The sequence below is a fragment of the Heterocephalus glaber genome, unplaced genomic scaffold (genome assembly GCF_053883595.1).
Source record: "Heterocephalus glaber isolate CG9 unplaced genomic scaffold, H.glaber_assembly_v1.0 deba00001759, whole genome shotgun sequence".
NCBI lineage: Eukaryota > Metazoa > Chordata > Mammalia > Rodentia > Bathyergidae > Heterocephalus > Heterocephalus glaber.
The window spans coordinates 26,700-51,436 of NW_028258456.1; the positions used below are offsets into that span (position 1 = coordinate 26,700).

General features: G+C 42.9%; 2 long non-coding RNA genes across 2 annotated transcripts; both read right to left on the reverse strand.

Annotated features, from left to right (window-relative positions):
* Positions 1-1,581: 1,581 nt before the first annotated feature.
* LOC147821218 (uncharacterized) lies at positions 1,582-6,726 on the reverse strand. Its single transcript, XR_015447423.1, has 3 exons — positions 6,340-6,726; positions 2,274-2,399; positions 1,582-1,865 (listed from the first exon to the last, which is right to left on the reverse strand). It is a non-coding gene; the product is annotated as an uncharacterized LOC147821218 (long non-coding RNA).
* An 11,122-nt stretch (positions 6,727-17,848) lies between these two features.
* On the reverse strand, positions 17,849-22,991 carry LOC147821219 (uncharacterized). Its single transcript, XR_015447422.1, has 3 exons — positions 22,605-22,991; positions 18,541-18,666; positions 17,849-18,132 (listed from the first exon to the last, which is right to left on the reverse strand). It is a non-coding gene; the product is annotated as an uncharacterized LOC147821219 (long non-coding RNA).
* Between the last annotated feature and the right edge of the window lie 1,746 nt (positions 22,992-24,737).

Below are 24,737 nucleotides of genomic sequence, written 5' to 3' on the forward strand. Positions count from 1 at the left end.
GGAACTAATGTGCCCAACTACAAGAATTGAGCTACGATACCCAAAAGAAGAGGACACGTGTTCCAAAGGGACAAAGGGAGGCGTGCCATAGGGGTAAATACACACCTAGCCTAGTGTATTCACTTGTGAGAATACTCATTTGTTCATATCTGTTCTTCTGGGGTGACAACGGGAGAAAGTAGAAAATAGTTTGGATTTGAGGACAGGGGAAAAAGCATGAATCCTCGTGTTTGATGATCCAAGAATATTCACCAGACTAAGAAAAGGTGGTTGAATTAACTGTTGGTCTTAGAGGGATAGAGGAGTGGAAAACCTGTGGGAGTAGTGCTGTGAAAGGTACCTGAGGAGTGGGTTAAACAGTGAGCAGGGTGACACTGAGGTTATGAAGGCCTGTCTGGTTCAATTAACTACTAAAGCGGGAGTCCAACTGAAAAAGAGATCAAAGATTCGAAATGTTAGCTATGAAAAGGATCACCCCTATGGTAAGGTCATCAGGAATTAAGACAAGAAGGGTCCAGTGGAAGGAAAAGACGGCGGGACAAAGGGAAAATAATAGCAGATGAAAGTTACCAGAGAAGTAATTGAATGATAAAACAAAGAAAAGTAACAGGCGAGATAATCTGATGACAGAAGATTAGGAGGAGAGTTATTGTATGAAAGCCGGGCAGGAAAATGACCCAGAAGTGGCACTGAGGGCAACACTCCAACAGCTGTCGCACTTCCAGGTCTAGGAGGAGGAGGGAATGTGGGAAGGAAAACAGCACTTGACCTAGAAGGCTCCAAAAGCAGTGTACTTGGAGACAGAGCAGGATTTTAGGTAGGGCAAGAAGCCAGGAATATTGTTCGGATGGGGGCAGAGAAAGACACAGAGGGTTTTCCTGAAGACACTGACTGTCAAAGAGTTGCCATGCAATGGTGACATCACCCTGAGGCCTTTGTGATGCAAGACAGAGGCCCTATCAAACTAGAAATGCCTGTATAAAAACGTTAGCGATTTCACAAGCTCCTTCTGGGACCTGAGTTGCCATTTATCGATAAAAGTCATTCTTGCCCTTTCAAACTACGGTATATTTCATGTGATTTTTGGAAAAGTGACGTGCCCTCAATGACAACAGCACACCAAATTCACACTAATATTTTTGAACTAACCTTTTGTAATTTGCACTGCAGAATAAAATCTTTGCTAACTTTTCACTCTCAGTTTGAGGTCATGTGCATTCGCATTGGTCTGCTAAATGAACAGTTTCTCTCATTCGGCTGTTTCCATGGACCATGAATTTTCTTTTCTTACTCCCTCCTGCCATTTTCTTTGAGGTCATAGGAACCTGAATGGGGCCGGGGTTTAGCTCAGTGGTTCTGGCGCCTGTCTCCGAAGCGCAAGGTCTCAAGGTCGATCCCTGGCCCCCAAAACCAAAAAAAAAAAAAGAAAAAAAGAAGAAAAGAGAAAAAGGAGAAAAGAGAAACGAAGTGGTCATTTGGGTTGCCCGCGTTTTGGGGGCTTCTCCCGGGCCGGGGCTCGAACTCGGGCCCTTGCGCTTGCGAGGCCGAGGCCAAGGCCGGTGCCGGCCCCACTGAGCTAAAGCCCCGCGCCGCCTTCGCCTTCCCCTTTGCGAGCCCAAATGTGTGGCATGCCGCCTAGCACCTGGGGATCAACGCACTGCACCGGAGTAGTAGCTGGGAGCCGGCTCCAAGTCCGTAGGCTTACATTTGGGCATGTGGTCGACGATCAGAGGGGCTCTTGCCAAGCGATACCGGTAGGGAGACCATGCCTGGCCTCCAAAACCACAGTTGTTGACAGGCTTTTCAGCATCAAGGATCCTCTACAAAAGGAATGCGTTCTGCAGTTTGGGATTCGACGAGTCTTCCTGTCAGAAGATTAGAACGGTCCAACTCCCGTGACACATGACAGTAAGTATACCAACATTTTTATAGGCTACCACAAACGGACTCCATTGTATTCTGCCTCACATTTCAAAGTAGCTTTATATACAGTACTTGCTTTCCTAATTTTTAAAAGAAGATATCGTTATAAAACTACGGAGATTCAAAAAGAGAGTAGTCAAGGCCGTATGGCACTGTATGGTAAAAGAACACAAACTGTCGGACATTCGCAGAGAAACACCTAATATATGACGGACATATTAGACGTTTACAATACAATCTGGATCTGAATGATCTCTAAAGTTATCATGCACCCGCATTCTGTCTATTAAAATATATAAACATACAACTAAATAGAGCCGGTGGTCGTTAGAAACACGAAAAGCTCTTACCCAGAAGACTTTACGGCCATGGAAGAGACATTTCCTCTTCGGACATGCGGCCAGAACTTCAGCGTTAGATGTCCACCCCGGTGAGGCGGAGGGATGACGTCATAAAGAGATTGTGAAGTACCAAAACTGAAAGGGCAGCACAGAGCAGTTCCATTTTAGTGTGGATGTGTTTACATATGGTTCGAAATCTTGTTCTGAGAGATTCTGTCAATTCATTATGGAAGTGAACACCCTTATGGCAGATAGACAGCAATTTTTCTTTGGGTGTACACCAGGCCACCTCTCACAGTGCAACTTTCGGGCCCCAGAAGAAGTAATGCGTCAGCACTCATTCGCTAACGTCATTAAGATTTTAGCACATTTTAAATTTAAAAGCACGACACTCTCTTCAACTCAAATCTCATTGAATAATTTTTCTAGTGTATGTTTTCTTTTACGGTATTTATATATAACATATATACATATATATATATATATGTGTCCACATACACGACATGATACTTTATAAGTTTAGTAAAGAAATACTCACACGTTTCTAAGCCCAGTTCTTGGCCATCAAAATTTTATCATTTCCTTATTTCTTGACTCCCAAAATATCCGACTCAGCAAAATCCTGACCGAGTTCTATGGATTTCTTACCAGTAGCGGTGTGAGAAAAAAATCCGGTTTCCTTTGCTTCGCTTTTTAAAACATGATGTGATTTCAAGTATGTCAACTAATCCAGATGGAACTATCCCAGAGTCACCTTATTGCCCGTGTACATACCTACTCCAATTTCTCCTCACCCACTTGCTTCTGAAACAAATCTTTGAAAGCGTTTAGTATGTATTTCGGAAAGACAACGGTCTTTCTTTGATCTTGCATATCACTCCATATTGGAAAGAAAATGTTCGTGGACACCAAATATTTGGATATATTTGTAGAATACAAGCCACGAATGTGCTGTATGCATACAATATAGAACAAGAAATCAGAGTAATTAGCATTTCCACTCTTCATGTATTTCCCATTTCTATGTGCTATGACACTTCAGCTTCTTATCTTTTCATTGCTTTTTTAACAGGTACTAAACTATTTCGTCTAGAGTTCTAGCCACAACGCAAGTAACGTGACCATTCCTCGCAGTGTCAATGGATTGTATACCCATTCTCCAACCACTCTTGATTTTTCTGACTTCCGATTTTATATGGAACTTGATGCTCCTCTTTACCTCTACGGGGTCAAACTTTAATTTTTGCTCCCACCAAGGAGTAAGAACATGTAGTATTTTCACTTTTCGGACATCATTGAACGGGGCCTTGTTTGGAAATAGTGGCTTCAAATCTTGAAAGATGTAATCACCTGAAAATGAGGTCGTGGGCCGGGGATTCAGCTCAGTGGTTCGGCCGCCTGCCTTGCAAGCGGCAAGGCCCGAGTTCGATGTGCGGTACCAAAAACTATAAATAAATAAGTAAATCAAGGAATCAATACTAAAATTAAATGAGGTCATAGCGGAATTATGTTGTCTCTTAATCCAATTAGCGGTGCTTTCTTCGGAAAGGGAAATTTGAATACAGACACAGACTAAGAGAGAATGAGGCCGAGGTTGGAAGGATGAATCCTTAAGCCAAATGATAAGAACTGCAAGAAGCCGCCAGAAGATGAGATTGAGAGGCATATAGCATATACTCCTCTGAGACTCCAGAGGAAAGCAATCCTGTTGACAACTGGATTTCGGAGTTCTAGTCTCTGTAACGCTTTAATCCTAAACCTACAGGTTTTCAAGCCTCCCAGTTTGTCATGGTAGTTGATGGAACTAATGTGCCCAACTACAAGAATTGAGCTACGATACCCAAAAGAAGAGGACACGTGTTCCAAAGGGACAAAGGGAGGCGTGCCATAGGGGTAAATACACACCTAGCCTAGTGTATTCACTTGTGAGAATACTCATTTGTTCATATCTGTTCTTCTGGGGTGACAACGGGAGAAAGTAGAAAATAGTTTGGATTTGAGGACAGGGGAAAAAGCATGAATCCTCGTGTTTGATGATCCAAGAATATTCACCAGACTAAGAAAAGGTGGTTGAATTAACTGTTGGTCTTAGAGGGATAGAGGAGTGGAAAACCTGTGGGAGTAGTGCTGTGAAAGGTACCTGAGGAGTGGGTTAAACAGTGAGCAGGGTGACACTGAGGTTATGAAGGCCTGTCTGGTTCAATTAACTACTAAAGCGGGAGTCCAACTGAAAAAGAGATCAAAGATTCGAAATGTTAGCTATGAAAAGGATCACCCCTATGGTAAGGTCATCAGGAATTAAGACAAGAAGGGTCCAGTGGAAGGAAAAGACGGCGGGACAAAGGGAAAATAATAGCAGATGAAAGTTACCAGAGAAGTAATTGAATGATAAAACAAAGAAAAGTAACAGGCGAGATAATCTGATGACAGAAGATTAGGAGGAGAGTTATTGTATGAAAGCCGGGCAGGAAAATGACCCAGAAGTGGCACTGAGGGCAACACTCCAACAGCTGTCGCACTTCCAGGTCTAGGAGGAGGAGGGAATGTGGGAAGGAAAACAGCACTTGACCTAGAAGGCTCCAAAAGCAGTGTACTTGGAGACAGAGCAGGATTTTAGGTAGGGCAAGAAGCCAGGAATATTGTTCGGATGGGGGCAGAGAAAGACACAGAGGGTTTTCCTGAAGACACTGACTGTCAAAGAGTTGCCATGCAATGGTGACATCACCCTGAGGCCTTTGTGATGCAAGACAGAGGCCCTATCAAACTAGAAATGCCTGTATAAAAACGTTAGCGATTTCACAAGCTCCTTCTGGGACCTGAGTTGCCATTTATCGATAAAAGTCATTCTTGCCCTTTCAAACTACGGTATATTTCATGTGATTTTTGGAAAAGTGACGTGCCCTCAATGACAACAGCACACCAAATTCACACTAATATTTTTGAACTAACCTTTTGTAATTTGCACTGCAGAATAAAATCTTTGCTAACTTTTCACTCTCAGTTTGAGGTCATGTGCATTCGCATTGGTCTGCTAAATGAACAGTTTCTCTCATTCGGCTGTTTCCATGGACCATGAATTTTCTTTTCTTACTCCCTCCTGCCATTTTCTTTGAGGTCATAGGAACCTGAATGGGGCCGGGGTTTAGCTCAGTGGTTCTGGCGCCTGTCTCCGAAGCGCAAGGTCTCAAGGTCGATCCCTGGCCCCCAAAACCAAAAAAAAAGAAAAAGAAAAAAAGAAGAAAAGAGAAAAAGGAGAAAAGAGAAACGAAGTGGTCATTTGGGTTGCCCGCGTTTTGGGGGCTTCTCCCGGGCCGGGGCTCGAACTCGGGCCCTTGCGCTTGCGAGGCCGAGGCCAAGGCCGGTGCCGGCCCCACTGAGCTAAAGCCCCGCGCCGCCTTCGCCTTCCCCTTTGCGAGCCCAAATGTGTGGCATGCCGCCTAGCACCTGGGGATCAACGCACTGCACCGGAGTAGTAGCTGGGAGCCGGCTCCAAGTCCGTAGGCTTACATTTGGGCATGTGGTCGACGATCAGAGGGGCTCTTGCCAAGCGATACCGGTAGGGAGACCATGCCTGGCCTCCAAAACCACAGTTGTTGACAGGCTTTTCAGCATCAAGGATCCTCTACAAAAGGAATGCGTTCTGCAGTTTGGGATTCGACGAGTCTTCCTGTCAGAAGATTAGAACGGTCCAACTCCCGTGACACATGACAGTAAGCATACCAACATTTTTATAGGCTACCACAAACGGACTCCATTGTATTCTGCCTCACATTTCAAAGTAGCTTTATATACAGTACTTGCTTTCCTAATTTTTAAAAGAAGATATCGTTATAAAACTACGGAGATTCAAAAAGAGAGTAGTCAAGGCCGTATGGCACTGTATGGTAAAAGAACACAAACTGTCGGACATTCGCAGAGAAACACCTAATATATGACGGACATATTAGACGTTTACAATACAATCTGGATCTGAATGATCTCTAAAGTTATCATGCACCCGCATTCTGTCTATTAAAATATATAAACATACAACTAAATAGAGCCGGTGGTCGTTAGAAACACGAAAAGCTCTTACCCAGAAGACTTTACGGCCATGGAAGAGACATTTCCTCTTCGGACATGCGGCCAGAACTTCAGCGTTAGATGTCCACCCCGGTGAGGCGGAGGGATGACGTCATAAAGAGATTGTGAAGTACCAAAACTGAAAGGGCAGCACAGAGCAGTTCCATTTTAGTGTGGATGTGTTTACATATGGTTCGAAATCTTGTTCTGAGAGATTCTGTCAATTCATTATGGAAGTGAACACCCTTATGGCAGATAGACAGCAATTTTTCTTTGGGTGTACACCAGGCCACCTCTCACAGTGCAACTTTCGGGCCCCAGAAGAAGTAATGCGTCAGCACTCATTCGCTAACGTCATTAAGATTTTAGCACATTTTAAATTTAAAAGCACGACACTCTCTTCAACTCAAATCTCATTGAATAATTTTTCTAGTATATGTTTTCTTTTACGGTATTTATATATAACATATATACATATATATATATATATATATGTGTCCACATACACGACATGATACTTTATAAGTTTAGTAAAGAAATACTCACACGTTTCTAAGCCCAGTTCTTGGCCATCAAAATTTTATCATTTCCTTATTTCTTGACTCCCAAAATATCCGACTCAGCAAAATCCTGACCGAGTTCTATGGATTTCTTACCAGTAGCGGTGTGAGAAAAAAATCCGGTTTCCTTTGCTTCGCTTTTTAAAACATGATGTGATTTCAAGTATGTCAACTAATCCAGATGGAACTATCCCAGAGTCACCTTATTGCCCGTGTACATACCTACTCCAATTTCTCCTCACCCACTTGCTTCTGAAACAAATCTTTGAAAGCGTTTAGTATGTATTTCGGAAAGACAACGGTCTTTCTTTGATCTTGCATATCACTCCATATTGGAAAGAAAATGTTCGTGGACACCAAATATTTGGATATATTTGTAGAATACAAGCCACGAATGTGCTGTATGCATACAATATAGAACAAGAAATCAGAGTAATTAGCATTTCCACTCTTCATGTATTTCCCATTTCTATGTGCTATGACACTTCAGCTTCTTATCTTTTCATTGCTTTTTTAACAGGTACTAAACTATTTCGTCTAGAGTTCTAGCCACAACGCAAGTAACGTGACCATTCCTCGCAGTGTCAATGGATTGTATACCCATTCTCCAACCACTCTTGATTTTTCTGACTTCCGATTTTATATGGAACTTGATGCTCCTCTTTACCTCTACGGGGTCAAACTTTAATTTTTGCTCCCACCAAGGAGTAAGAACATGTAGTATTTTCACTTTTCGGACATCATTGAACGGGGCCTTGTTTGGAAATAGTGGCTTCAAATCTTGAAAGATGTAATCACCTGAAAATGAGGTCGTGGGCCGGGGATTCAGCTCAGTGGTTCGGCCGCCTGCCTTGCAAGCGGCAAGGCCCGAGTTCGATGTGCGGTACCAAAAACTATAAATAAATAAGTAAATCAAGGAATCAATACTAAAATTAAATGAGGTCATAGCGGAATTATGTTGTCTCTTAATCCAATTAGCGGTGCTTTCTTCGGAAAGGGAAATTTGAATACAGACACAGACTAAGAGAGAATGAGGCCGAGGTTGGAAGGATGAATCCTTAAGCCAAATGATAAGAACTGCAAGAAGCCGCCAGAAGATGAGATTGAGAGGCATATAGCATATACTCCTCTGAGACTCCAGAGGAAAGCAATCCTGTTGACAACTGGATTTCGGAGTTCTAGTCTCTGTAACGCTTTAATCCTAAACCTACAGGTTTTCAAGCCTCCCAGTTTGTCATGGTAGTTGATGGAACTAATGTGCCCAACTACAAGAATTGAGCTACGATACCCAAAAGAAGAGGACACGTGTTCCAAAGGGACAAAGGGAGGCGTGCCATAGGGGTAAATACACACCTAGCCTAGTGTATTCACTTGTGAGAATACTCATTTGTTCATATCTGTTCTTCTGGGGTGACAACGGGAGAAAGTAGAAAATAGTTTGGATTTGAGGACAGGGGAAAAAGCATGAATCCTCGTGTTTGATGATCCAAGAATATTCACCAGACTAAGAAAAGGTGGTTGAATTAACTGTTGGTCTTAGAGGGATAGAGGAGTGGAAAACCTGTGGGAGTAGTGCTGTGAAAGGTACCTGAGGAGTGGGTTAAACAGTGAGCAGGGTGACACTGAGGTTATGAAGGCCTGTCTGGTTCAATTAACTACTAAAGCGGGAGTCCAACTGAAAAAGAGATCAAAGATTCGAAATGTTAGCTATGAAAAGGATCACCCCTATGGTAAGGTCATCAGGAATTAAGACAAGAAGGGTCCAGTGGAAGGAAAAGACGGCGGGACAAAGGGAAAATAATAGCAGATGAAAGTTACCAGAGAAGTAATTGAATGATAAAACAAAGAAAAGTAACAGGCGAGATAATCTGATGACAGAAGATTAGGAGGAGAGTTATTGTATGAAAGCCGGGCAGGAAAATGACCCAGAAGTGGCACTGAGGGCAACACTCCAACAGCTGTCGCACTTCCAGGTCTAGGAGGAGGAGGGAATGTGGGAAGGAAAACAGCACTTGACCTAGAAGGCTCCAAAAGCAGTGTACTTGGAGACAGAGCAGGATTTTAGGTAGGGCAAGAAGCCAGGAATATTGTTCGGATGGGGGCAGAGAAAGACACAGAGGGTTTTCCTGAAGACACTGACTGTCAAAGAGTTGCCATGCAATGGTGACATCACCCTGAGGCCTTTGTGATGCAAGACAGAGGCCCTATCAAACTAGAAATGCCTGTATAAAAACGTTAGCGATTTCACAAGCTCCTTCTGGGACCTGAGTTGCCATTTATCGATAAAAGTCATTCTTGCCCTTTCAAACTACGGTATATTTCATGTGATTTTTGGAAAAGTGACGTGCCCTCAATGACAACAGCACACCAAATTCACACTAATATTTTTGAACTAACCTTTTGTAATTTGCACTGCAGAATAAAATCTTTGCTAACTTTTCACTCTCAGTTTGAGGTCATGTGCATTCGCATTGGTCTGCTAAATGAACAGTTTCTCTCATTCGGCTGTTTCCATGGACCATGAATTTTCTTTTCTTACTCCCTCCTGCCATTTTCTTTGAGGTCCTAGGAACCTGAATGGGGCCGGGGTTTAGCTCAGTGGTTCTGGCGCCTGTCTCCGAAGCGCAAGGTCTCAAGGTCGATCCCTGGCCCCCCAAAACCAAAAAAAAGAAAAAGAAAAAAGAAGAAAAGAGAAAAAGGAGAAAAGAGAAACGAAGTGGTCATTTGGGTTGCCCGCGTTTTGGGGGCTTCTCCCGGGCCGGGGCTCGAACTCGGGCCCTTGCGCTTGCGAGGCCGAGGCCAAGGCCGGTGCCGGCCCCACTGAGCTAAAGCCCCGCGCCGCCTTCACCTTCCCCTTTGAGAGCCCAAATGTGTGGCATGCCGCCTAGCACCTGGGGATCAACGCACTGCACCGGAGTAGTAGCTGGGAGCCGGCTCCAAGTCCGTAGGCTTACATTTGGGCATGTGGTCGACGATCAGAGGGGCTCTTGCCAAGCGATACCGGTAGGGAGACCATGCCTGGCCTCCAAAACCACAGTTGTTGACAGGCTTTGCAGCATCAAGGATCCTCTACAAAAGGAATGCGTTCTGCAGTTTGGGATTCGACGAGTCTTCCTGTCAGAAGATTAGAAAGGTCCAACTCCCGTGACACATGACAGTAAGCATACCAACATTTTTATAGGCTCCCACAAACGGACTCCATTGTATTCTGCCTCACATTTCAAAGTAGCTTTATATACAGTACTTGCTTTCCTAATTTTTAAAAGAAGATATCGTTATAAAACTACGGAGATTCAAAAAGAGAGTAGTCAAGGCCGTATGGCACTGTATGGTAAAAGAACACAAACTGTCGGACATTCGCAGAGAAACACCTAATATATGACGGACATATTAGACGTTTACAATACAATCTGGATCTGAATGATCTCTAAAGTTATCATGCACCCGCATTCTGTCTATTAAAATATATAAACATACAACTAAATAGAGCCGGTGGTCGTTAGAAACACGAAAAGCTCTTACCCAGAAGACTTTACGGCCATGGAAGAGACATTTCCTCTTCGGACATGCGGCCAGAACTTCAGCGTTAGATGTCCACCCCGGTGAGGCGGAGGGATGACGTCATAAAGAGATTGTGAAGTACCAAAACTGAAAGGGCAGCACAGAGCAGTTCCATTTTAGTGTGGATGTGTTTACATATGGTTCGAAATCTTGTTCTGAGAGATTCTGTCAATTCATTATGGAAGTGAACACCCTTATGGCAGATAGACAGCAATTTTTCTTTGGGTGTACACCAGGCCACCTCTCACAGTGCAACTTTCGGGCCCCAGAAGAAGTAATGCGTCAGCACTCATTCGCTAACGTCATTAAGATTTTAGCACATTTTAAATTTAAAAGCACGACACTCTCTTCAACTCAAATCTCATTGAATAATTTTTCTAGTGTATGTTTTCTTTTACGGTATTTATATATAACATATATATATATATATATGTGTGTGTCCACATACACGACATGATACTTTATAAGTTTAGTAAAGAAATACTGACACGTTTCTAAGCCCAGTTCTTGGCCATCAAAATTTTATCATTTCCTTATTTCTTGACTCCCAAAATATCCGACTCAGCAAAATCCTGACCGAGTTCTATGGATTTCTTACCAGTAGCGGTGTGAGAAAAAAATCCGGTTTCCTTTGCTTCGCTTTTTAAAACATGATGTGATTTCAAGTATGTCAACTAATCCAGATGGAACTATCCCAGAGTCACCTTATTGCCCGTGTACATACCTACTCCAATTTCTCCTCACCCACTTGCTTCTGAAACAAATCTTTGAAAGCGTTTAGTATGTATTTCGGAAAGACAACGGTCTTTCTTTGATCTTGCATATCACTCCATATTGGAAAGAAAATGTTCGTGGACACCAAATATTTGGATATATTTGTAGAATACAAGCCACGAATGTGCTGTATGCATACAATATAGAACAAGAAATCAGAGTAATTAGCATTTCCACTCTTCATGTATTTCCCATTTCTATGTGCTATGACACTTCAGCTTCTTATCTTTTCATTGCTTTTTTAACAGGTACTAAACTATTTCGTCTAGAGTTCTAGCCACAACGCAAGTAACGTGACCATTCCTCGCAGTGTCAATGGATTGTATACCCATTCTCCAACCACTCTTGATTTTTCTGACTTCCGATTTTATATGGAACTTGATGCTCCTCTTTACCTCTACGGGGTCAAACTTTAATTTTTGCTCCCACCAAGGAGTAAGAACATGTAGTATTTTCACTTTTCGGACATCATTGAACGGGGCCTTGTTTGGAAATAGTGGCTTCAAATCTTGAAAGATGTAATCACCTGAAAATGAGGTCGTGGGCCGGGGATTCAGCTCAGTGGTTCGGCCGCCTGCCTTGCAAGCGGCAAGGCCCGAGTTCGATGTGCGGTACCAAAAACTATAAATAAATAAGTAAATCAAGGAATCAATACTAAAATTAAATGAGGTCATAGCGGAATTATGTTGTCTCTTAATCCAATTAGCGGTGCTTTCTTCGGAAAGGGAAATTTGAATACAGACACAGACTAAGAGAGAATGAGGCCGAGGTTGGAAGGATGAATCCTTAAGCCAAATGATAAGAACTGCAAGAAGCCGCCAGAAGATGAGATTGAGAGGCATATAGCATATACTCCTCTGAGACTCCAGAGGAAAGCAATCCTGTTGACAACTGGATTTCGGAGTTCTAGTCTCTGTAACGCTTTAATCCTAAACCTACAGGTTTTCAAGCCTCCCAGTTTGTCATGGTAGTTGATGGAACTAATGTGCCCAACTACAAGAATTGAGCTACGATACCCAAAAGAAGAGGACACGTGTTCCAAAGGGACAAAGGGAGGCGTGCCATAGGGGTAAATACACACCTAGCCTAGTGTATTCACTTGTGAGAATACTCATTTGTTCATATCTGTTCTTCTGGGGTGACAACGGGAGAAAGTAGAAAATAGTTTGGATTTGAGGACAGGGGAAAAAGCATGAATCCTCGTGTTTGATGATCCAAGAATATTCACCAGACTAAGAAAAGGTGGTTGAATTAACTGTTGGTCTTAGAGGGATAGAGGAGTGGAAAACCTGTGGGAGTAGTGCTGTGAAAGGTACCTGAGGAGTGGGTTAAACAGTGAGCAGGGTGACACTGAGGTTATGAAGGCCTGTCTGGTTCAATTAACTACTAAAGCGGGAGTCCAACTGAAAAAGAGATCAAAGATTCGAAATGTTAGCTATGAAAAGGATCACCCCTATGGTAAGGTCATCAGGAATTAAGACAAGAAGGGTCCAGTGGAAGGAAAAGACGGCGGGACAAAGGGAAAATAATAGCAGATGAAAGTTACCAGAGAAGTAATTGAATGATAAAACAAAGAAAAGTAACAGGCGAGATAATCTGATGACAGAAGATTAGGAGGAGAGTTATTGTATGAAAGCCGGGCAGGAAAATGACCCAGAAGTGGCACTGAGGGCAACACTCCAACAGCTGTCGCACTTCCAGGTCTAGGAGGAGGAGGGAATGTGGGAAGGAAAACAGCACTTGACCTAGAAGGCTCCAAAAGCAGTGTACTTGGAGACAGAGCAGGATTTTAGGTAGGGCAAGAAGCCAGGAATATTGTTCGGATGGGGGCAGAGAAAGACACAGAGGGTTTTCCTGAAGACACTGACTGTCAAAGAGTTGCCATGCAATGGTGACATCACCCTGAGGCCTTTGTGATGCAAGACAGAGGCCCTATCAAACTAGAAATGCCTGTATAAAAACGTTAGCGATTTCACAAGCTCCTTCTGGGACCTGAGTTGCCATTTATCGATAAAAGTCATTCTTGCCCTTTCAAACTACGGTATATTTCATGTGATTTTTGGAAAAGTGACGTGCCCTCAATGACAACAGCACACCAAATTCACACTAATATTTTTGAACTAACCTTTTGTAATTTGCACTGCAGAATAAAATCTTTGCTAACTTTTCACTCTCAGTTTGAGGTCATGTGCATTCGCATTGGTCTGCTAAATGAACAGTTTCTCTCATTCGGCTGTTTCCATGGACCATGAATTTTCTTTTCTTACTCCCTTGTGCCATTTTCTTTGAGGTCATAGGAACCTGAATGGGGCCGGGGTTTAGCTCAGTGGTTCTGGCGCCTGTCTCCGAAGCGCAAGGTCTCAAGGTCGATCCCTGGCCCCCCAAAACCAAAAAAAAGAAAAAGAAAAAAAGAAGAAAAGAGAAAAAGGAGAAAAGAGAAACGAAGTGGTCATTTGGGTTGCCCGCGTTTTGGGGGCTTCTCCCGGGCCGGGGCTCGAACTCGGGCCCTTGCGCTTGCGAGGCCGAGGCCAAGGCCGGTGCCGGCCCCACTGAGCTAAAGCCCCGCGCCGCCTTCGCCTTCCCCTTTGCGAGCCCAAATGTGTGGCATGCCGCCTAGCACCTGGGGATCAACGCACTGCACCGGAGTAGTAGCTGGGAGCCGGCTCCAAGTCCGTAGGCTTACATTTGGGCATGTGGTCGACGATCAGAGGGGCTCTTGCCAAGCGATACCGGTAGGGAGACCATGCCTGGCCTCCAAAACCACAGTTGTTGACAGGCTTTTCAGCATCAAGGATCCTCTACAAAAGGAATGCGTTCTGCAGTTTGGGATTCGACGAGTCTTCCTGTCAGAAGATTAGAACGGTCCAACTCCCGTGACACATGACAGTAAGTATACCAACATTTTTATAGGCTACCACAAACGGACTCCATTGTATTCTGCCTCACATTTCAAAGTAGCTTTATATACAGTACTTGCTTTCCTAATTTTTAAAAGAAGATATCGTTATAAAACTACGGAGATTCAAAAAGAGAGTAGTCAAGGCCGTATGGCACTGTATGGTAAAAGAACACAAACTGTCGGACATTCGCAGAGAAACACCTAATATATGACGGACATATTAGACGTTTACAATACAATCTGGATCTGAATGATCTCTAAAGTTATCATGCACCCGCATTCTGTCTATTAAAATATATAAACATACAACTAAATAGAGCCGGTGGTCGTTAGAAACACGAAAAGCTCTTACCCAGAAGACTTTACGGCCATGGAAGAGACATTTCCTCTTCGGACATGCGGCCAGAACTTCAGCGTTAGATGTCCACCCCGGTGAGGCGGAGGGATGACGTCATAAAGAGATTGTGAAGTACCAAAACTGAAAGGGCAGCACAGAGCAGTTCCATTTTAGTGTGGATGTGTTTACATATGGTTCGAAATCTTGTTCTGAGAGATTCTGTCAATTCATTATGGAAGTGAACACCCTTATGGCAGATAGACAGCAATTTTTCTTTGGGTGTACACCAGGCCACCTCTCACAGTGCAACTTTCGGGCCCCAGAAGAAGTAATGCGTCAGCACTCATTCGCTAACGTCATTAAGATTTTAGCACATTTTAAATTTAAAAGCACGACACTCTCTTCAACTCAAATCTCATTGAATAATTTTTCTAGTGTATGTTTTCTTTTACGGTATTTATATATAACATATATACATATATATATATATATATGTGTCCACATACACGACATGATACTTTATAAGTTTAGTAAAGAAATACTCACACGTTTCTAAGCCCAGTTCTTGGCCATCAAAATTTTATCATTTCCTTATTTCTTGACTCCCAAAATATCCGACTCAGCAAAATCCTGACCGAGTTCTATGGATTTCTTACCAGTAGCGGTGTGAGAAAAAAATCCGGTTTCCTTTGCTTCGCTTTTTAAAACATGATGTGATTTCAAGTATGTCAACTAATCCAGATGGAACTATCCCAGAGTCACCTTATTGCCCGTGTACATACCTACTCCAATTTCTCCTCACCCACTTGCTTCTGAAACAAATCTTTGAAAGCGTTTAGTATGTATTTCGGAAAGACAACGGTCTTTCTTTGATCTTGCATATCACTCCATATTGGAAAGAAAATGTTCGTGGACACCAAATATTTGGATATATTTGTAGAATACAAGCCACGAATGTGCTGTATGCATACAATATAGAACAAGAAATCAGAGTAATTAGCATTTCCACTCTTCATGTATTTCCCATTTCTATGTGCTATGACACTTCAGCTTCTTATCTTTTCATTGCTTTTTTAACAGGTACTAAACTATTTCGTCTAGAGTTCTAGCCACAACGCAAGTAACGTGACCATTCCTCGCAGTGTCAATGGATTGTATACCCATTCTCCAACCACTCTTGATTTTTCTGACTTCCGATTTTATATGGAACTTGATGCTCCTCTTTACCTCTACGGGGTCAAACTTTAATTTTTGCTCCCACCAAGGAGTAAGAACATGTAGTATTTTCACTTTTCGGACATCATTGAACGGGGCCTTGTTTGGAAATAGTGGCTTCAAATCTTGAAAGATGTAATCACCTGAAAATGAGGTCGTGGGCCGGGGATTCAGCTCAGTGGTTCGGCCGCCTGCCTTGCAAGCGGCAAGGCCCGAGTTCGATGTGCGGTACCAAAAACTATAAATAAATAAGTAAATCAAGGAATCAATACTAAAATTAAATGAGGTCATAGCGGAATTATGTTGTCTCTTAATCCAATTAGCGGTGCTTTCTTCGGAAAGGGAAATTTGAATACAGACACAGACTAAGAGAGAATGAGGCCGAGGTTGGAAGGATGAATCCTTAAGCCAAATGATAAGAACTGCAAGAAGCCGCCAGAAGATGAGATTGAGAGGCATATAGCATATACTCCTCTGAGACTCCAGAGGAAAGCAATCCTGTTGACAACTGGATTTCGGAGTTCTAGTCTCTGTAACGCTTTAATCCTAAACCTACAGGTTTTCAAGCCTCCCAGTTTGTCATGGTAGTTGATGGAACTAATGTGCCCAACTACAAGAATTGAGCTACGATACCCAAAAGAAGAGGACACGTGTTCCAAAGGGACAAAGGGAGGCGTGCCATAGGGGTAAATACACACCTAGCCTAGTGTATTCACTTGTGAGAATACTCATTTGTTCATATCTGTTCTTCTGGGGTGACAACGGGAGAAAGTAGAAAATAGTTTGGATTTGAGGACAGGGGAAAAAGCATGAATCCTCGTGTTTGATGATCCAAGAATATTCACCAGACTAAGAAAAGGTGGTTGAATTAACTGTTGGTCTTAGAGGGATAGAGGAGTGGAAAACCTGTGGGAGTAGTGCTGTGAAAGGTACCTGAGGAGTGGGTTAAACAGTGAGCAGGGTGACACTGAGGTTATGAAGGCCTGTCTGGTTCAATTAACTACTAAAGCGGGAGTCCAACTGAAAAAGAGATCAAAGATTCGAAATGTTAGCTATGAAAAGGATCACCCCTATGGTAAGGTCATCAGGAATTAAGACAAGAAGGGTCCAGTGGAAGGAAAAGACGGCGGGACAAAGGGAAAATAATAGCAGATGAAAGTTACCAGAGAAGTAATTGAATGATAAAACAAAGAAAAGTAACAGGCGAGATAATCTGATGACAGAAGATTAGGAGGAGAGTTATTGTATGAAAGCCGGGCAGGAAAATGACCCAGAAGTGGCACTGAGGGCAACACTCCAACAGCTGTCGCACTTCCAGGTCTAGGAGGAGGAGGGAATGTGGGAAGGAAAACAGCACTTGACCTAGAAGGCTCCAAAAGCAGTGTACTTGGAGACAGAGCAGGATTTTAGGTAGGGCAAGAAGCCAGGAATATTGTTCGGATGGGGGCAGAGAAAGACACAGAGGGTTTTCCTGAAGACACTGACTGTCAAAGAGTTGCCATGCAATGGTGACATCACCCTGAGGCCTTTGTGATGCAAGACAGAGGCCCTATCAAACTAGAAATGCCTGTATAAAAACGTTAGCGATTTCACAAGCTCCTTCTGGGACCTGAGTTGCCATTTATCGATAAAAGTCATTCTTGCCCTTTCAAACTACGGTATATTTCATGTGATTTTTGGAAAAGTGACGTGCCCTCAATGACAACAGCACACCAAATTCACACTAATATTTTTGAACTAACCTTTTGTAATTTGCACTGCAGAATAAAATCTTTGCTAACTTTTCACTCTCAGTTTGAGGTCATGTGCATTCGCATTGGTCTGCTAAATGAACAGTTTCTCTCATTCGGCTGTTTCCATGGACCATGAATTTTCTTTTCTTACTCCCTTGTGCCATTTTCTTTGAGGTCATAGGAACCTGAATGGGGCCGGGGTTTAGCTCAGTGGTTCTGGCGCCTGTCTCCGAAGCGCAAGGTCTCAAGGTCGATCCCTGGCCCCCCAAAACCAAAAAAAAGAAAAAGAAAAAAAGAAGAAAAGAGAAAAAGGAGAAAAGAGAAACGAAGTGGTCATTTGGGTTGCCCGCGTTTTGGGGGCTTCTCCCGGGCCGGGGCTCGAACTCGGGCCCTTGCGCTTGCGAGGCCGAGGCCAAGGCCGGTGCCGGCCCCACTGAGCTAAAGCCCCGCGCCGCCTTCGCCTTCCCCTTTGCGAGCCCAAATGTGTGGCATGCCGCCTAGCACCTGGGGATCAACGCACTGCACCGGAGTAGTAGCTGGGAGCCGGCTCCAAGTCCGTAGGCTTACATTTGGGCATGTGGTCGACGATCAGAGGGGCTCTTGCCAAGCGATACCGGTAGGGAGACCATGCCTGGCCTCCAAAACCACAGTTGTTGACAGGCTTTTCAGCATCAAGGATCCTCTACAAAAGGAATGCGTTCTGCAGTTTGGGATTCGACGAGTCTTCCTGTCAGAAGATTAGAACGGTCCAACTCCCGTGACACATGACAGTAAGCATACCAACATTTTTATAGGCTACCACAAACGGACTCCATTGTATTCTGCCTCACATTTCAAAGTAGCTTTATATACAGTACTTGCTTTCCTAATTTTTAAAAGAAGATATCGTTATAAAACTACGGAGATTCAAAAAGAGAGTAGTCAAGGCCGTATGGCACTGTATGGTAAAAGAACACAAACTGTCGGACATTCGCAGAGAAACACCTAATATATGACGGACATATTAGACGTTTACAATACAATCTGGATCTGAATGATCTCTAAAGTTATCATGCACCCGCATTCTGTCTATTAAAATATATAAACATACAACTAAATAGAGCCGGTGGTCGTTAGAAACACGAAAAGCTCTTACCCAGAAGACTTTACGGCCATGGAAGAGACATTTCCTCTTCGGACATGCGGCCAGAACTTCAGCGTTAGATGTCCACCCCGGTGAGGCGGAGGGATGACGTCATAAAGAGATTGTGAAGTACCAAAACTGAAAGGGCAGCACAGAGCAGTTCCATTTTAGTGTGGATGTGTTTACATATGGTTCGAAATCTTGTTCTGAGAGATTCTGTCAATTCATTATGGAAGTGAACACCCTTATGGCAGATAGACAGCAATTTTTCTTTGGGTGTACACCAGGCCACCTCTCACAGTGCAACTTTCGGGCCCCAGAAGAAGTAATGCGTCAGCACTCATTCGCTAACGTCATTAAGATTTTAGCACATTTTAAATTTAAAAGCACGACACTCTCTTCAACTCAAATCTCATTGAATAATTTTTCTAGTATATGTTTTCTTTTACGGTATTTATATATAATATATATACATATATATATATGTGTGTCCACATACACGACATGATACTTTATAAGTTTAGTAAAGAAATACTCACACGTTTCTAAGCCCAGTTCTTGGCCATCAAAATTTTATCATTTCCTTATTTCTTGACTCCCAAAATATCCGACTCAGCAAAATCCTGACCGAGTTCTATGGATTTCTTACCAGTAGCGGTGTGAGAAAAAAATCCGGTTTCCTTTGCTTCGCTTTTTAAAACATGATGTGATTTCAAATATGTCAACTAATCCAGATGGAACTATCCCAGAGTCACCTTATTGCCCGTGTACATACCTACTCCAATTTCTCCTCACCCACTTGCTTCTGAAACAAATCTTTGAAAGCGTTTAGTATGTATTTCGGAAAGACAACGGTCTTTCTTTGATCTTGCATATCACTCCATATTGGAAAGAAAATGTTCGTGGACACCAAATATTTGGATATATTTGTAGAATACAAGCCACGAATGTGCTGTATGCATACAATATAGAACAAGAAATCAGAGTAATTAGCATTTCCACTCTTCATGTATTTCCCATTTCTATGTGCTATGACACTTCAGCTTCTTATCTTTTCATTGCTTTTTTAACAGGTACTAAACTATTTCGTCTAGAGTTCTAGCCACAACGCAAGTAACGTGACCATTCCTCGCAGTGTCAATGGATTGTATACCCATTCTCCAACCACTCTTGATTTTTCTGACTTCCGATTTTATATGGAACTTGATGCTCCTCTTTACCTCTACGGGGTCAAACTTTAATTTTTGCTCCCACCAAGGAGTAAGAACATGTAGTATTTTCACTTTTCGGACATCATTGAACGGGGCCTTGTTTGGAAATAGTGGCTTCAAATCTTGAAAGATGTAATCACCTGAAAATGAGGTCGTGGGCCGGGGATTCAGCTCAGTGGTTCGGCCGCCTGCCTTGCAAGCGGCAAGGCCCGAGTTCGATGTGCGGTACCAAAAACTATAAATAAATAAGTAAATCAAGGAATCAATACTAAAATTAAATGAGGTCATAGCGGAATTATGTTGTCTCTTAATCCAATTAGCGGTGCTTTCTTCGGAAAGGGAAATTTGAATACAGACACAGACTAAGAGAGAATGAGGCCGAGGTTGGAAGGATGAATCCTTAAGCCAAATGATAAGAACTGCAAGAAGCCGCCAGAAGATGAGATTGAGAGGCATATAGCATATACTCCTCTGAGACTCCAGAGGAAAGCAATCCTGTTGACAACTGGATTTCGGAGTTCTAGTCTCTGTAACGCTTTAATCCTAAACCTACAGGTTTTCAAGCCTCCCAGTTTGTCATGGTAGTTGATGGAACTAATGTGCCCAACTACAAGAATTGAGCTACGATACCCAAAAGAAGAGGACACGTGTTCCAAAGGGACAAAGGGAGGCGTGCCATAGGGGTAAATACACACCTAGCCTAGTGTATTCACTTGTGAGAATACTCATTTGTTCATATCTGTTCTTCTGGGGTGACAACGGGAGAAAGTAGAAAATAGTTTGGATTTGAGGACAGGGGAAAAAGCATGAATCCTCGTGTTTGATGATCCAAGAATATTCACCAGACTAAGAAAAGGTGGTTGAATTAACTGTTGGTCTTAGAGGGATAGAGGAGTGGAAAACCTGTGGGAGTAGTGCTGTGAAAGGTACCTGAGGAGTGGGTTAAACAGTGAGCAGGGTGACACTGAGGTTATGAAGGCCTGTCTGGTTCAATTAACTACTAAAGCGGGAGTCCAACTGAAAAAGAGATCAAAGATTCGAAATGTTAGCTATGAAAAGGATCACCCCTATGGTAAGGTCATCAGGAATTAAGACAAGAAGGGTCCAGTGGAAGGAAAAGACGGCGGGACAAAGGGAAAATAATAGCAGATGAAAGTTACCAGAGAAGTAATTGAATGATAAAACAAAGAAAAGTAACAGGCGAGATAATCTGATGACAGAAGATTAGGAGGAGAGTTATTGTATGAAAGCCGGGCAGGAAAATGACCCAGAAGTGGCACTGAGGGCAACACTCCAACAGCTGTCGCACTTCCAGGTCTAGGAGGAGGAGGGAATGTGGGAAGGAAAACAGCACTTGACCTAGAAGGCTCCAAAAGCAGTGTACTTGGAGACAGAGCAGGATTTTAGGTAGGGCAAGAAGCCAGGAATATTGTTCGGATGGGGGCAGAGAAAGACACAGAGGGTTTTCCTGAAGACACTGAATGTCAAAGAGTTGCCATGCAATGGTGACATCACCCTGAGGCCTTTGTGATGCAAGACAGAGGCCCTATCAAACTAGAAATGCCTGTATAAAAACGTTAGCGATTTCACAAGCTCCTTCTGGGACCTGAGTTGTCATTTATCGATAAAAGTCATTCTTGCCCTTTCAAACTACGGTATATTTCATGTGATTTTTGGAAAAGTGACGTGCCCTCAATGACAACAGCACACCAAATTCACACTAATATTTTTGAACTAACCTTTTGTAATTTGCACTGCAGAATAAAATCTTTGCTAACTTTTCACTCTCAGTTTGAGGTCATGTGCATTCGCATTGGTCTGCTAAATGAACAGTTTCTTATCATTCGGCTGTTTCCATGGACCATGAATTTTCTTTTCTTACTCCCTTGTGCCATTTTCTTTGAGGTCATAGGAACCTGAATGGGGCCGGGGTTTAGCTCAGTGGTTCTGGCGCCTGTCTCCGAAGCGCAAGGTCTCAAGGTCGATCCCTGGCCCCCAAAACCAAAAAAAAGAAAAAGAAAAAAAGAAGAAAAGAGAAAAAGGAGAAAAGAGAAACGAAGTGGTCATTTGGGTTGCCCGCGTTTTGGGGGCTTCTCCCGGGCCGGGGCTCGAACTCGGGCCCTTGCGCTTGCGAGGCCGAGGCCAAGGCCGGTGCCGGCCCCACTGAGCTAAAGCCCCGCGCCGCCTTCGCCTTCCCTTTTGCGAGCCCAAATGTGTGGCATGCCGCCTAGCACCTGGGGATCAACGCACTGCACCGGAGTAGTAGCTGGGAGCCGGCTCCAAGTCCGTAGGCTTACATTTGGGCATGTGGTCGACGATCAGAGGGGCTCTTGCCAAGCGATACCGGTAGGGAGACCATGCCTGGCCTCCAAAACCACAGTTGTTGACAGGCTTTTCAGCATCAAGGATCCTCTACAAAAGGAATGCGTTCTGCAGTTTGGGATTCGACGAGTCTTCCTGTCAGAAGATTAGAACGGTCCAACTCCCGTGACACATGACAGTAAGCATACCAACATTTTTATAGGCTCCCACAAACGGACTCCATTGTATTCTGCCTCACATTTCAAAGTAGCTTTATATACAGTACTTGCTTTCCTAATTTTTAAAAGAAGATATCGTTATAAAACTACGGAGATTCAAAAAGAGAGTAGTCAAGGCCGTATGGCACTGTATGGTAAAAGAACACAAACTGTCGGACATTCGCAGAGAAACACCTAATATATGACGGACATATTAGACGTTTACAATACAATCTGGATCTGAATGATCTCTAAAGTTATCATGCACCCGCATTCTGTCTATTAAAATATATAAACATACAACTAAATAGAGCCGGTGGTCGTTAGAAACACGAAAAGCTCTTACCCAGAAGACTTTACGGCCATGGAAGAGACATTTCCTCTTCGGACATGCGGCCAGAACTTCAGCGTTAGATGTCCACCCCGGTGAGGCGGAGGGATGACGTCATAAAGAGATTGTGAAGTACCAAAACTGAAAGGGCAGCACAGAGCAGTTCCATTTTAGTGTGGATGTGTTTACATATGGTTCGAAATCTTGTTCTGAGAGATTCTGTCAATTCATTATGGAAGTGAACACCCTTATGGCAGATAGACAGCAATTTTTCTTTGGGTGTACACCAGGCCACCTCTCACAGTGCAACTTTCGGGCCCCAGAAGAAGTAATGCGTCAGCACTCATTCGCTAACGTCATTAAGATTTTAGCACATTTTAAATTTAAAAGCACGACACTCTCTTCAACTCAAATCTCATTGAATAATTTTTCTAGTATATGTTTTCTTTTACGGTATTTATATATAATATATATACATATATATATATATATATGTGTGTCCACATACACGACATGATACTTTATAAGTTTAGTAAAGAAATACTCACACGTTTCTAAGCCCAGTTCTTGGCCATCAAAATTTTATCATTTCCTTATTTCTTGACTCCCAAAATATCCGACTCAGCAAAATCCTGACCGAGTTCTATGGATTTCTTACCAGTAGCGGTGTGAGAAAAAAATCCGGTTTCCTTTGCTTCGCTTTTTAAAACATGATGTGATTTCAAGTATGTCAACTAATCCAGATGGAACTATCCCAGAGTCACCTTATTGCCCGTGTACATACCTACTCCAATTTCTCCTCACCCACTTGCTTCTGAAACAAATCTTTGAAAGCGTTTAGTATGTATTTCGGAAAGACAACGGTCTTTCTTTGATCTTGCATATCACTCCATATTGGAAAGAAAATGTTCGTGGACACCAAATATTTGGATATATTTGTAGAATACAAGCCACGAATGTGCTGTATGCATACAATATAGAACAAGAAATCAGAGTAATTAGCATTTCCACTCTTCATGTATTTCCCATTTCTATGTGCTATGACACTTCAGCTTCTTATCTTTTCATTGCTTTTTTAACAGGTACTAAACTATTTCGTCTAGAGTTCTAGCCACAACGCAAGTAACGTGACCATTCCTCGCAGTGTCAATGGATTGTATACCCATTCTCCAACCACTCTTGATTTTTCTGACTTCCGATTTTATATGGAACTTGATGCTCCTCTTTACCTCTACGGGGTCAAACTTTAATTTTTGCTCCCACCAAGGAGTAAGAACATGTAGTATTTTCACTTTTCGGACATCATTGAACGGGGCCTTGTTTGGAAATAGTGGCTTCAAATCTTGAAAGATGTAATCACCTGAAAATGAGGTCGTGGGCCGGGGATTCAGCTCAGTGGTTCGGCCGCCTGCCTTGCAAGCGGCAAGGCCCGAGTTCGATGTGCGGTACCAAAAACTATAAATAAATAAGTAAATCAAGGAATCAATACTAAAATTAAATGAGGTCATAGCGGAATTATGTTGTCTCTTAATCCAATTAGCGGTGCTTTCTTCGGAAAGGGAAATTTGAATACAGACACAGACTAAGAGAGAATGAGGCCGAGGTTGGAAGGATGAATCCTTAAGCCAAATGATAAGAACTGCAAGAAGCCGCCAGAAGATGAGATTGAGAGGCATATAGCATATACTCCTCTGAGACTCCAGAGGAAAGCAATCCTGTTGACAACTGGATTTCGGAGTTCTAGTCTCTGTAACGCTTTAATCCTAAACCTACAGGTTTTCAAGCCTCCCAGTTTGTCATGGTAGTTGATGGAACTAATGTGCCCAACTACAAGAATTGAGCTACGATACCCAAAAGAAGAGGACACGTGTTCCAAAGGGACAAAGGGAGGCGTGCCATAGGGGTAAATACACACCTAGCCTAGTGTATTCACTTGTGAGAATACTCATTTGTTCATATCTGTTCTTCTGGGGTGACAACGGGAGAAAGTAGAAAATAGTTTGGATTTGAGGACAGGGGAAAAAGCATGAATCCTCGTGTTTGATGATCCAAGAATATTCACCAGACTAAGAAAAGGTGGTTGAATTAACTGTTGGTCTTAGAGGGATAGAGGAGTGGAAAACCTGTGGGAGTAGTGCTGTGAAAGGT